Source organism: Cygnus olor, chromosome 4 (genome assembly GCF_009769625.2).
Source record: "Cygnus olor isolate bCygOlo1 chromosome 4, bCygOlo1.pri.v2, whole genome shotgun sequence".
Taxonomy (NCBI): Eukaryota; Metazoa; Chordata; class Aves; order Anseriformes; family Anatidae; genus Cygnus; species Cygnus olor.
In genome coordinates, this window is record NC_049172.1 from 56,002,786 (window position 1) to 56,016,434 (window position 13,649).

The 13,649-nt window shown below is 33.8% G+C and overlaps 1 long non-coding RNA gene across 1 annotated transcript; it reads right to left on the reverse strand.

The window, feature by feature from the left end:
- Positions 1-2,343: 2,343 nt before the first annotated feature.
- Positions 2,344-9,771, reverse strand: LOC121069670. The gene is made up of 6 exons (XR_005819547.1): positions 9,664-9,771; positions 6,377-6,449; positions 6,253-6,292; positions 6,053-6,197; positions 4,117-4,180; positions 2,344-3,434 (listed from the first exon to the last, which is right to left on the reverse strand). It is a non-coding gene; the product is annotated as an uncharacterized LOC121069670 (long non-coding RNA).
- Between the last annotated feature and the right edge of the window lie 3,878 nt (positions 9,772-13,649).

Genomic DNA, 13,649 nt, shown 5'->3' on the forward strand with positions numbered 1-13,649 from the left:
GGAACAGGCTGCCCAGAGAGGCTGTGGAGTCTCCTTCTTTGGAAATATTCAAAACGTGCCTGGATGCAATCCTGTGTAACATTCTCTAGGTGACCCTGCTTGAGTGAAAGGGGGGGGAGGGGGGGTTGGCCTAGGTGATCTCTAGAGGTCCCTTCCAACCTCAACTCAACCGTTCTGTGATTCTGTGAATGTTTTCAGTAAAAAGATAAATTACTCAATTACGATGACTTCTGATATACAGAAATTCAGGACAGATGTGATAATTGTCATTTGAAGCTGTAAATGGTAGAAACATACAAAAGTTTCTGCGGTTAAAGTAAGTGACTGAATGAAGGCTATGTAATACTTTTTATTTCCTAGCTAAAGGTGATATCAGTGATAAATCAATAACTAGAGAAATACTCTTTCATTGCTACTGAAAAATGAGTAATTGCATGTTTACATGAAAATTATGACATTACTATGGTGTTAAGCACATACTAATAAAACCAAACTCTGAAGATGTATTAGCTCAGTCTTATAAACATGGTGGAGTGATAACTTTTAAAATCTTTTTCAGGGGAGAAGAGACGATAGAAGAGAGGTTAGCATTAGACCAAGTTTGATTCAACATGCTGCAAATAATAATAATAAACTCTTAGAAATACATATCATGCTATCTAATAATTTAAGATGGCATTTCTATGATTCTATGAATATATATGATTTTAAACATGACAATAATTTCTTTTGTTTTAAGCTGTTTCAAACATATGTTTTGCAAACATCACTTCAATCAATGACTGCTAGCAACTTGAGCCATATTTTGAGAAGCAAACATCAGAATAAAACGGATTTTGTTTCCATTTTTATGTCAAAATTAAAAAAATAAAAAATAAACAACAACAAAACCTTATACCAATGGAATTGAAGGATTACGACACTTTTGGAAAAGTCACAGTTTCATACTCCACAGTAATTGCCCAGGGCCACTTTTGTTACTCGTTGAGGACACAGTAAGTTGGCATTACTCAGCATGAATTGTCTTTGAGATTATTGTTATGCTTGATTGACTGTTTTGATCCCTCACTTCAAGAGAAGCATTGAATGATTGGAGAGGGTCCAGTGAAGGGCTGCCAATATGATTAGATGGTTGAATGCCTTGGCACATGAAGAAAGTTTGAAGAAATTGGGTTTATTCAGCCTGGAGAAGAGAAGGTTCAGAGGGGAACTACTAATGGTCTTTAAGTATCTAAAAGGTAGTTGCAAAGAACTTATGGAAATAGTGCCCACACAAGACGACAAACAAAGTGGCAACATGCACAAGCTGTTTCAGGGGTAATTCTGCCTAAACAAAAGAAAAAAAAATCTTCATGATGGAACAATTAAACATTGGATCAGGTTGCCCAAAGAAATGGAATCTCCCTCACTGGAGATATTGAAGACTCAGCTTGATAGGGGCCCTGGTTAATCTTGCCTATAGCCCTGCTTTTAACAGGGGGTTGGATACAGAAGCCCCTTTGCAATCTAGACTTTCCCATGATCCTCAGATGATTTTGATGATGAGTAAGAGTTATTCTGGAATCAATGTGTAAACAGAAAACACTCTGTGAAAGGTTTTAGGGATTGAAGTGTTTCCTATAATTTTTGCCTCACTGCCTGAAAAATTGAATATTTGTCTTCATGTAATTTTGGTGCTAAAAATGTGAATACAAAACACAAGCAAGAATAATTTGAGCAATGTAGGGAGATTGTTTGGTACCTACTGAGCTGGTATATAAATAAATAAGAAATCTTTGTGAGGTTCCAGGGAGTTTTTATTGAAGATGTACTGGAGAATTACCTGTAAGTGATGCAATTTCACAACCTGTCCCTGTTAGAGATCCAAATATTATAACAGGAAATTAGAACAGGTTTTTTGAGTAGGAATGGAAAGACTAGTGTTTCAGTGCAAAACATAAATGAAGGGATGACCTGTTATTTCCTGCTCCCTATAATGTCTTATTTGGTTATTTTTCCAGAAGTTAGAGAACTCTTAGTATGATGCACAATCCAGACAATCCAGTAAGAATGCCTTGGACTGCCTCCCTTCCCCCCCTTTTTTTTTTCTCCTCTCTCTCTGATGACTGAAAAGAGATGACATAGCTCATTAACCTCTGGGATGAAAAAAAAAAAAAAAAAGGAAAAAAAAAAAGGAAGAAAAAAGTTTTACTACTTCTATAGCTCTAATGGATGAAAACTTACAGTCAAGAGCTATATACATTTTTTCACAATAATTTGAAGATCTATTGAGAATGATACATTTAAAATGGATGGTAGTAAAGCAGAGAAAAAAAAAAAGAAAAAGTGGTACTGATTCTCTTATTCAGGTCTGTAGATCAAAACCACAGGCAAAAAAAATGCAAGAATTTTCATCAAATTATAGTGATATTGTTTAGCATTGAAGTACCTTTCTCCACATGAATCTTAGGAAAAAAAAAAATGCTACTGTGCATTAGTTGATGCTGTAAAACACAGGATGTTCAGCATGAGTAGTCTGAGACTGTGGCTGTTAACATTGCCTCTATGACATGGAGGAAAAAAAGAATGTACATACAGAACAGCCCAATATTTTCTATTCTCAAGTCAATCTTATGTTGCAGATATCAGTATTTAGAACTTGAAACTTTAAGAATGGTTGAAATGGGCGGAATTGTTCAAGAATTTGCATGATAAGGGATATACACCATGATAGTCATGGACTATGTCTTTCATAACAGAACAACTGGACAATAAATATCACTATTATGTCATTGTTTCTGACTATATCTCTGGAATATTAGAACAACATGGAAAGGCTACAAAGAGAAATTGGATCCTGAGGACATATAGTTTGTGTTGAAACCTTGCCATAAATTTCAGTTCCGGGTTTCAATTTAGTATTTAATATCTCTCAGAGTACGTTCAAAGATCAATGTCTTTCAAAGGCAACTTTTGAAAACAATTTTGGCCATTTGTTGGTTTTGGGAGAACAGTTGACTTACAGGAAATCTGAATTTCACAAACCTGGTGATTAATACTGCCTAAAAACCTTGATTCCATTTGCCCTACTCAGATGAACTCAGAATCATATTTTAAAAGCATATAGAAAACATAGATAGACATCTGGTTGGACTCCAGATTTGACTCCAAAAGAGGAGTCAAATGCCTAGGCACTTCCAAAAAATGTTCATTGGTCCTTTCTACATTGTTAAATTCTTGCTTGTAGAAATCAATCTTCTAGAATTAGAATTAAAATTTAAAAACGTTACATATAACTATGTGGTTTTAATTTTCTCTTTATCTGCCCAGAATCTATCTACTTATCTACCGAGAATAACGACATTAATGCTTCTAATTTACAGTCTAACTGTTAAATACAAATACACACTCACGTATATGTACTGTGACTGGAGTTTGAATCCAACTTCAAGAATCTGCAAGGAAAAGGATTTTTTTTGGTCATTTTTTCAACATGCAGTAATTTCTGGAACATTAAATGCTTTCCTATATTCTTTCTGTACAAATAATGTGATTATGTTAATTAGTTACATGGTCACTGAGAGTGCCTTCCATCTTGTGTTACAATTTGTCTCTTACTTGTAATGTTCCAAAGATTAATTTCTAAAGACTTGTCATGGATACAGTAGCTAGTTCTCCTCTGAATATACTTAAGCAATTACAGCAATGTCCTCAGCTGCTATGAAAACCAAAAGCCTGTTTAACCTATGAGGAGAGTTTAGGAGAGTTTAAAACAAATGACTGGTGGATACCTACTCCAAGGAGGTGTTTTCACTAACAAGTGAAGACAGATTTATAAGGAAATTTGAGTAACTTGAACTTGGGGCTAAGATAATTACGTACCTAACATAATTTGCAGTTAAATTCTGTATATGTTTATGTCGTCAAGGGCGTCCATGTTCAGAAGATCATTAAATAAGTATAGTTAATGTTTCCATGATTAATCCTTTTAACAAAGCAGCTTTTCTTTACTGAACTGTTGTAAACTGAAGTACAAAGTCAAGCAGGCAAATACAGGAGCACATAAGCTTGATAAACAACAAAGAGATAATAAATGATTAATACAGCACTTTTTATAATACCACTCAAAATTCATACCTTCATCATAAGGATCTGCTACGGTCATCAGTTTTGTATCATGTACAAAACAGTATTTCTTAACCTGTGCAACAGAGCAAAATATATATTTTTTAATAATGCATCAGTAATAAAAAGATGGATGAGTGCTACAGATGGTTTAAAATTACATGATTATGTCGACTTCAATGGAGCCATGCTGATATATGCTCCTTGAGGATCTGTCCCTTATGTTTAATATATGCTTTAAATAGTACAGTGCTCTTTCCTGTGCTGGAAAAACAATGGACCTACTTGATATTGCTTAGATTTTCACCTTACATTTTTCACAAGAGAAAATGAGTCTCAAGTAAAGACCAGGGCTTCAGCACATGTAATGATTACTTGGGAAGACAAATGCCATCCTGAAAGACCTCTCTTCTTCCTTCTTTCCCTGAGATGTTATTGGTAAGCACAATGTCATTTGTTTTTAGTTAATTCGAGTCAGCTATTCAAGCTGTGTCCCTTCCCAATTTCTTGTGCAACCCCAGCCTACTTGCTGTTAGAGCAGTGCAAGAAATAGAGAAAACCTTGGCAGTAAGAACTATTTATCAACAATGAAACCATTGGTGTTTGTATTATTAGCACTGCTTCAGCCACAAAACCAAAGTACAGCACCATACAGATCATTATGAAGAAAATTAATTCCTTTCCAGCTAGACCCAGTACACAACAATACATGATTAAGAGCAATACCTGAACAAAAAGTATTTTGAGTGATTGTATGAAATTGTCAGTTACATAAATGATTTGAAAGATGGACAAACAAACTTGGAGAAAATAAAAAATGAAAAAATAAATAGTAAGAAAGGAATGAGATAAAAGCAAGAAAAGCCCAAACCTTCAATTTATTGTTGTTTCATCATTTAAGATTTTTTAATTTTTATTTTCCCTACAACTGAGAAACAGCACTAAGGAAAGTAATTATGAAATGGAGCTTCAGTTACACAGTTAACCATGGAATTCATTTTGAAAACCAGAGCAAGGAAATATTGAGAAAGGAACTGTCATTAAATGTTACATATTTCCCTCCAACTGGTACATGTTCCTTTCTTTGCACAGTAGGAATTCTATTTTATAATAGTACATATAGGCACCTGTCTGACACAGAAACTTGTCATATGTATCTCATGATCTCCTGCATCACAGGAACACAGAAAGAAGAGTTAGCCCCAGTCACAGTTACAGGTTTTCTGAAGATTGTCATGGCTCATCTTTTTATGTAATGTATTCTTGAAATATCACAAAATGTCTGGGACATACTGATTTCCTCACTACATCTATCTTGCCTTGTCTCAGCCTGGAACATTACTGACCTTTTCAAAAATGATAAGAGTACTAATGGTCTTCTACACTAATGGGTGTTTTTCAGAATCTTTCACATGTTTCTGCATGGCTGTGAGTTGTAACTGACCAAACAGGGAAGCAGCCTGAAAAGTTTGTTTGTTTGTTTGTTTATTTATTTATTTCATTTATACTTGAACAGTTCTGAAATCCTCTGTGTTTTCCAGTTATTACACATAGTGTATATCATGCTTTGTGGAAAAATTTGAAAAATATAGATGGGGGCAGAGAATTAACCAGATTTTAATAATTTAGCATCAAGTATGTTTCTCTTAAGGCTAGTGTGGTGATACAGTGTACTGCACTCTGCAATAAATTACAGTATTTAAATGCTGCAATAATAATGATTCTGTTTGAATAAAGGTGAGGAATGAGGAATAGATTCAGGCATCAAGGTGTTTTGAAAGATTGTTAATCCTCACAGTTTAGTATCAACAGCATTTTTTCTTAATAAATCAGCTAAACATTAAATCAAACAGTTGGCCAACCTTGCAACAATAAAGAGCACAGTTTTATTCTTCACTGATCCTTTTACCACATTCTCTTCACTTCCTCACGAACTTACCATACCCACCTCATTACCATCCGGAATAATTTTCTAACCGTCTTCAAATAACCCACTGTTTGAGAGGTTAATTCTAGGCACGTGCTTTATGACAGATAAATTCTGTAAGATATCTCACAAATTTCAACATCATAGTGCTTGAAGTGAAATTATCCTACAAATAAAATAGAATAAAATAAAACAGAAAAAGGTGGAGATGATAACCTTACCTCTGAAATTGTTTACTTTCATTCACTGGTCTTATTTTACCTGCATAAATGTAGTGAATTCAACAGTGTAAGCACTAATTTACCTTGGCATACGTGTAACAAATTTTAAGTCATGCTACAATACCTTTGAAATACTTGAAGACAAAGATAGGCACTTCCCAACACAGATTGAGTTTTAATGTGGAGATGCTAACCATCTGATGAACATAACATAATGGAGAGGTTAAATACAATGACAAGTCTTCCTCAGAGAACAGTCAATTCTTAAAATACTATATAAGGATTTTGATAATTTGAGTTCTCTTATCTACAACAATTTTGTTGACAATCCTTGGAGGAGCAAAAAACTATGTTTAATTAAGAAACTATATCATATGCAAACAAACAAGCTATCGGTAATCAATTAAACAGATAATTAATCAATTAAATAAGCTGAGTAATCAAAATTGTTTCTGTAAAATGCAAAGTATTTTCATCAAGAGATCCCAAAGGTATATTAGAACCTGCATTGTGTGGCTTTGGGTTTGAAATGATATTGACAGCTACATTGGCAACTTTGACTATCTAAATGGTCATATGTATGTTAGTTAATGCTAGTTAATGTTAGTATGTTAGTTGATATGCTAGTTTAAGTTCAAAGAAACTTAAAAATGGGCAAACACAATGTTAAAATTGCAGGCAAATTTAAATAAATTTCTGAAGGATTGAACTTTTAAATGCTTAAAATGCTGAAAATAATTTTGTCAAAACAAATGAAAATATTTTAAATCTAATTTTATGCTGTAACACAAATATTTGTATAAATCTTTTTTCCATTAGCTGTCAATACTTTACACTGTATTCTTTTTGTTGTGCTGTAGGATGTGTGAAGTATTGTAGTTTTACTACAAGTAGATGTGTAACTAGATGTTACAAAGATGCAAATATGGAGTTTTGCCATGCTTTTTCTTCTAGCTTGGTTCTCCAACACAGTGGGTATCATCCTGACATTTCAATAAATAGAACTTTCCCCTCACTAATTCTTTTGATGTCAGTATATTACACTTATTTTGTTCAGAGGTAGAGGAGAATATGGACATATATTCGTTTAAAAAAAAAAAAAAAGGGGCATTTTTAACTTGGCTCATCTCTTGTCCTGTATGGAAGGCAACACTGAATTTTGTTTGAGTTTAGTTTTAGGGAAATTTAACCTCTACATGAATATATGAAAAGTCATTTGTATATGAAAATAAATATAATTCTTTTAATCAATTCCAATTTTCTCTTTGGAATTCTTCCCTTAAAGCATATTAATTGGAAAAAACATTTGCAGATTAGAAACCAAGGAGCTGCTCTCACTTTTTTTTTAAGATCTCATGATTCTTTGGCACTCTATGAAGAAAACGGCAAAACATTTATTACACCATGGAGAGAAGTTCTCTCATATGATTATCAATTAGAGAATTTTCATTTCAACTCTCAGATTTGAAACAAACAAACAAACAAAAAAAAAAAAACCTTACACCTGTTGTTCTTGGCATATTATTGAAAACTTTAGTTGATATTTTGATTGCAAGACAAAAGACAAATTTTTCCTTCTTCCTCATATTTCACCATGTAGAACCAATAGAAATGGCAATGACTATTTTTCTACTGAAGTAAATATTTAATAACCACTTAGTAAGGCCAAAAATTTCAGCATCCTGCTGATAAGAGCTATAGATAGCTAAATATCTGCAACTGTCATCAGGCTAGTGTACAGACTCTACTGACAAAAAATGTAAGTATAAAATAAATGAATAAGTTTTCAGGACCTTTCCCTGCTCTTGTGCATGCAGAAGGCAAAATTTCTATTATTATTATTATTATTATCTGAAGAAAGACATCTTCTCGATCTTATTTAGTAATATATATTACTCCACTGAGTTCTTATATTTTCTGTGGGATAATGCTGGATTTATTTGGAAATACCATTCATAATTCAAGAAACTGTTTACCCTTGTAGTTACTAAAGTCGCATCCTTCAAAAATTACATATTTGAATCATTACTTTCTGACTACTGGTATGACTCAGATTTATCCTCTCAGAAATGCTGAAGCTTAAGGTACTACTTTTGTCTTTCCACTCAAAAACAATTTTAAAAATCTTCTTTTTCAAAGCAATAACTAACTTAATTATCTCAAACATAAACAAATGAGAAGACCTTATGATTAAATGATACAAAACTTTAGATTTCTGCATATGAACACAGAATGGTGTTCGTGTGTTAAAATGTGCTAAAATTTTACAGGCAATTTACAGAAAAATGCTAAAAAAAAAAATAAAAAGAAAAGATAAAGCAGTCTGAAAAGATAATTATTCATATTATGAAACTACCTGACCTCTGAGATTTACAATTGAAACATAGAGTATGAAGAACAGTATAAAGTTCTTTAGTTCCCTAATAACAGACAACATTTTAGTCAAAAGTAGTCCTCAAAAAGGGTAGATCCCAAGATTTTTTAATCTATATTTTAAATAAATAATAGTTTTAGTAGTTTTAATAGTGTTTAGTTAGAACAGTTGGAAAATAAGTTATATTGTCAAGGCTGCTGGAAAGAGAACTGTTTTCCTTTACAGAACCCAATATTAAAAAAAAATACTTTTTGCTATTAATGTTTTATATAGATATTATTTTATATAAATATTAATCTTAATGGTCATATCTTCAAGATGACCTATTATTTATTTGTTTTTAAGGGGATTAAAAAGTACTATGACAACATAGTAGGATTTTAGAATGATACAGTTTGAAAGGAACCAGGAATGCAACCAATTTATGAGTTATCCAGTTGCATTTTGAGTATTTGCAATGTCCCACAGACTTAGTTATCTGCTTGACATTAGCACAGACATTAGCATTGACATCACTGAGGCTGCAGGGAGAAAAGACTTGTAAAGGATAACTCCACTGACCTTGGGAGGACAACCATACAGAATTGCTCACTTTATCACTTATTCATCTCATGGGTACATCACAGGAAAGGAAGTCTCAACAATATTCCAAGTATATCAAGACTTAACATTTTCTCAGAAATATAAAACAACTCTAAGCTTATGCATACCTGAGCACAGTGTATTTGGAAGCCAGTGTTAGTAATAGCAAAGGAATGCATAAAATACTCAGCTTGTCTTCATCTACACAGGTAGAAAATAAATTCCTCTAAGTAACAATCTTCCATGTTCGTAAATTTCTAGTATGCTTTTGGTCATGCTCCCATCCACCTCTCAGATGGCAAGTGATAGGATGCAATGGAATGGCGTCAAGTTGCATCAGGGGAAAATTAGATTACATGTCAGGAGAAAAATAAAATAAATAAAATAAAAAATAAAATAAAATAAAAATAAAATAAAATAAAATAAAATAATAAAGGTAATTAAAGCTGTCTTACAGGCAGTTTGTTTTCTCCTACGATCTCTGGATACTCAAGGCTTCTATTTTTGGAGGCAAGTATTCTTTCAAATTTGTAACTCCTTCTTGCAAATTGCCTGTGCATGCTATGTGTGATCAAGTTGTGGTGGTTCTACCATGCTAGGCAGCTGAACACCACAACCACTCTCTCACTCCCCCTCTTTAGATGAGGAGGGGAAGAAGTAAAGGAAAGAACAACTCACGGGTTGAGATAAGGATGATTTAATTAAAGGGAAGAAAAAAAATAATTATTAAGGAAAGATTACTACTAATTAAACAATTTAACTAAACAATTAACAATTTAACTAAAGGGAAAAAGAAAAGGGAAAGGGGAAAAGGGAGGGGGAAAGGGAAAACTAAACAAAAACAAGTAAAGGCTATGTGGAAGTGCAGAGGAAGGAAATTACTCTCTACTTCCCACAAATGAGCGATGCTTGACCACATCCTTGAAGCAGGGCCTCAATGCACGTAGCCGGTGTTCGGGAGGAGGACAGACGTTTTCACAACAAGAGCCCACCCCTCCCCTCTTCTTCCTTTTTCCACCTTTTATTACTGAGTGTGACATCATATGGTATGGAATATCCCTTTGGTTGGTTTAGGTCAGCTGCCCTGGAGATGTTTCTTTTCTCACATTTTTTGCCCACCCCCTAGGAGGGTTAGAGAGAGTCCTGATGCTCTACCAGCACTGCTCAGCAGCAGACACAACACTGGTGTGATACCACTGCTGTTTTAGCTACAAGTGCAGAGCACAGCACTGCATGGGCTGCTGCAGGGAAAGTTAACATCCCAGCCAGACCCAGTACACAAGTCTGAGTAGAACTAAAGCCATGTGTTTTTTTTTTTTAAATTGATATGGGTAGAATTTAGATGCTTGGGAGGAAGAAGACGAACCTCAAAAGAATTTGTGTGCTTAAATTCTTGAAGATGGAGGAGGGAGAAAAAAAAAAGTGAAACCTGAGTTCATGTGACTTAGACAACCTTGAGAACTTTACACATCTATATCTGGACAATTGATATGCATAGATATTGAGTGGCAAATGTAAGGATAAGATAGACCAAACCTCAGAGCAAGATTTAGACACAAATCCCGCTTCCCTCTTCTCCCATAAAACTAACCTAAAGACTATTCTAAACTCACCTTCAACTGTAGGCCTGTATGGGCATTATATGCTGTATTGCTACCTGCTGATTTTATTTGTGTGTCTTATTGAATCACAGAATGATTGAATTTGGTAGGGACCTCTGGAGGTCATCTTGTCCAAGGCCCATGCTCAAGGAGCACCACCTAGAGCAGGTTGCCCAGGATCATGTCCAGGCATCTTCTGAAGATGTCCAAGGAAAGAGACTCCACAGCCTCTCTGGGCAACCTTCTTCAGTGCTCTGTCACCTGTGCAGTACAGAATGTTTCCTTCAGTATTTCAGTTTGTGCCAATTGTCTCTCATCCTGTCCCCAGGCAACACTGAGAAGAGCCTGACTCCATCCTCCTTTTACCTCCTTTCACTTGTTTAAACACACACACACACCACCCCCAAACACACACACACACACACACACACAGAGAATGTTCAAAGTTTGAAAGATGATGGTTATTTTTAACTTGGAATGTGTTACAAGAATATTATAATGCAATTCCTACCAGAAATATGAAATGTGCATATTTATTTCTAACCTACACTCCCTCTGTCCCCCATAGCTTTATTTATCCATCTCTGGAGATAATCATCATCAGTAATTCATAGTTAATCACATTTTCTTTAACCAACATCAGAGAACCAACAAGAAACACATGCTGAATTGCAGACACAAATGGACATTTTATCCTGAAACAGTACTCCCTCAAGCCTTACGCTCTTTCTAACCTAGAATTCCTACTGAAGGACAAAAATAACTTTTATTTTTGTTTCAAGTGTTAAGGAATTTAAGATTTTTAAAGCAGATAAATAAAACAATTTGATGAGGTAGCAGAGAAACTTGGGTGATCCTTACCCTGCTTGGAACAATTTTCTCTTTTCTACAAATTGTAAATAAAAAACAAAATTACTGGTAATTAAGTCATTCACTCTATAGAACTGCCTAAGTTACAGAGGCCAAAAGGAAATTTCAGAACATATTGGACAATTTATTTCTTGTATTAGATATGGACGACTAGATAAACATATTCCATAGTAATTACTGAGTATAAATAAAATGGATTCAATATTTTTACACCTGGACAACACAACATGAAAAAGGATTATATCACCAAATCACTGAAAGAGTGCTTTTTTTTTTTTTTTTTTTGTCTTGATGGCACATAAAAAGAAACTCCTATATCAAGTACAATAAGAAAATGGGTTCATTGCTGCAGGAATATCTGGGAAGTTAAAATACTTAATATTATTAAAGTATCTTTGGGTTAAAATTTGTCTTTGGGTTGGTGAACCTAATGTACTATATATTTGTATAATGTATAGGTTAGTGAACCTATAACGTTCACAGTTTAAGTCAGATATTTGTATGGTAACTGAAAATCATGACTATTTATAATTAGTACATTGTCATTTTACTTTAAAGGGTAATTAAGATCCTAATTCTTCACTCATGGAAAATAACTATTTGCCTCAACTTAATAGAAGGGTTATGCCTTAAATTGGTTACATTTTTCCCCACAACTCTTTTCACTATTAGTTCAAAAGCACTTCAGAGTACAACTCCCATTAAACTCAGAACTTTTCTAACTTACACTTTTGAAAGTAACAGTGTTAATATGTGTTCTTCAGTTGGGGAGACACACACTACACATTTCACTTTCTTAATGCAGTTTTTCCTTTGCTACATTATTGCTATTTTCATCTTTGAAATGAAGTTTTTTGTTTTGTTTTGTTTTGTTTTGTTTTTTAACTGAACTTGATAAGGAATCAATTATGGAGAGCAAATATATAGTTCTTGGCTTATTTTAACTTGGTTCTTTGTTTATTTTAACACTTTAAATCTTTTCATACTCATGATCCAGATTATATGATCAGCGTTTAACTTCACTTCTGGCTCTGAAGGTTTTAATTTCTGGGTCAGAGGAGCAAGACATCATCAGACATTACAAGAGTTAAATTTGGAATTATGGGGATGGGGACAGAGAGGGAGAGCTGCTGGGAAGACACATATGCCAAAACTATGAGTTCAGGAGAAACAAAACCGAACTGAAACCTTTGAAATTTAAGATGGTGGGAAAATAGATAGATAGATAGATAGATAGATAGATAGATAGATAGATAACTCGTGAAATTTGAACATAATAATAACTGATGAAAGAAATTACAAGTGATGGAAAAACTTATGTGAACGAGTAGTAATAAGTAGTCTAACATCTAAGTTATTCTTCACATTTAAAGCTCCCCCCCCCGCCAAAGAAAACACTTTATATATATATATATATATATATATATATATATATATATATAAATCCTCTGTTTAGCAGACTTCCAATTCAAACAGCACATGAATAAAGGAATCCAGTAAAAAAGATCTTTTTGCACATTTCTCAGATATAATTTGTTAAAGTAATAGTTTCTGTAGAATAGTATACAGCAATTGTTTGGTAGAAATCCATGTGGATTAAAAATAGGTTGTTATTACCCAATGTTTGTATTGGTATTCCTAGAGAAATTCAAGTACATGTCAAAATGAACAGAAACACTTAATGAACATGAGCTACTACAAAAACACTTTACTGTGATATAGTCAAGGTAAGATCTTCCAACTATGTCTGAGGGCTTTTTTTTTTTTATTTTATTTGCTTTATTTGTTTTAGTGTCTCTTCACCCCCCCCCCCCCAAAAAAAAAAAAAAATCCATTTCTCTCTTCAGCTTCCTTCAGTGAATTTTAAAGTGAATTAACTGATGAACTTTGTAGATTTTTAACACTTTGCTAATACCCATCAGTTGACAATGTAAGCAGCTGGAGATTTCTATGGTATATGGGACTCCAGG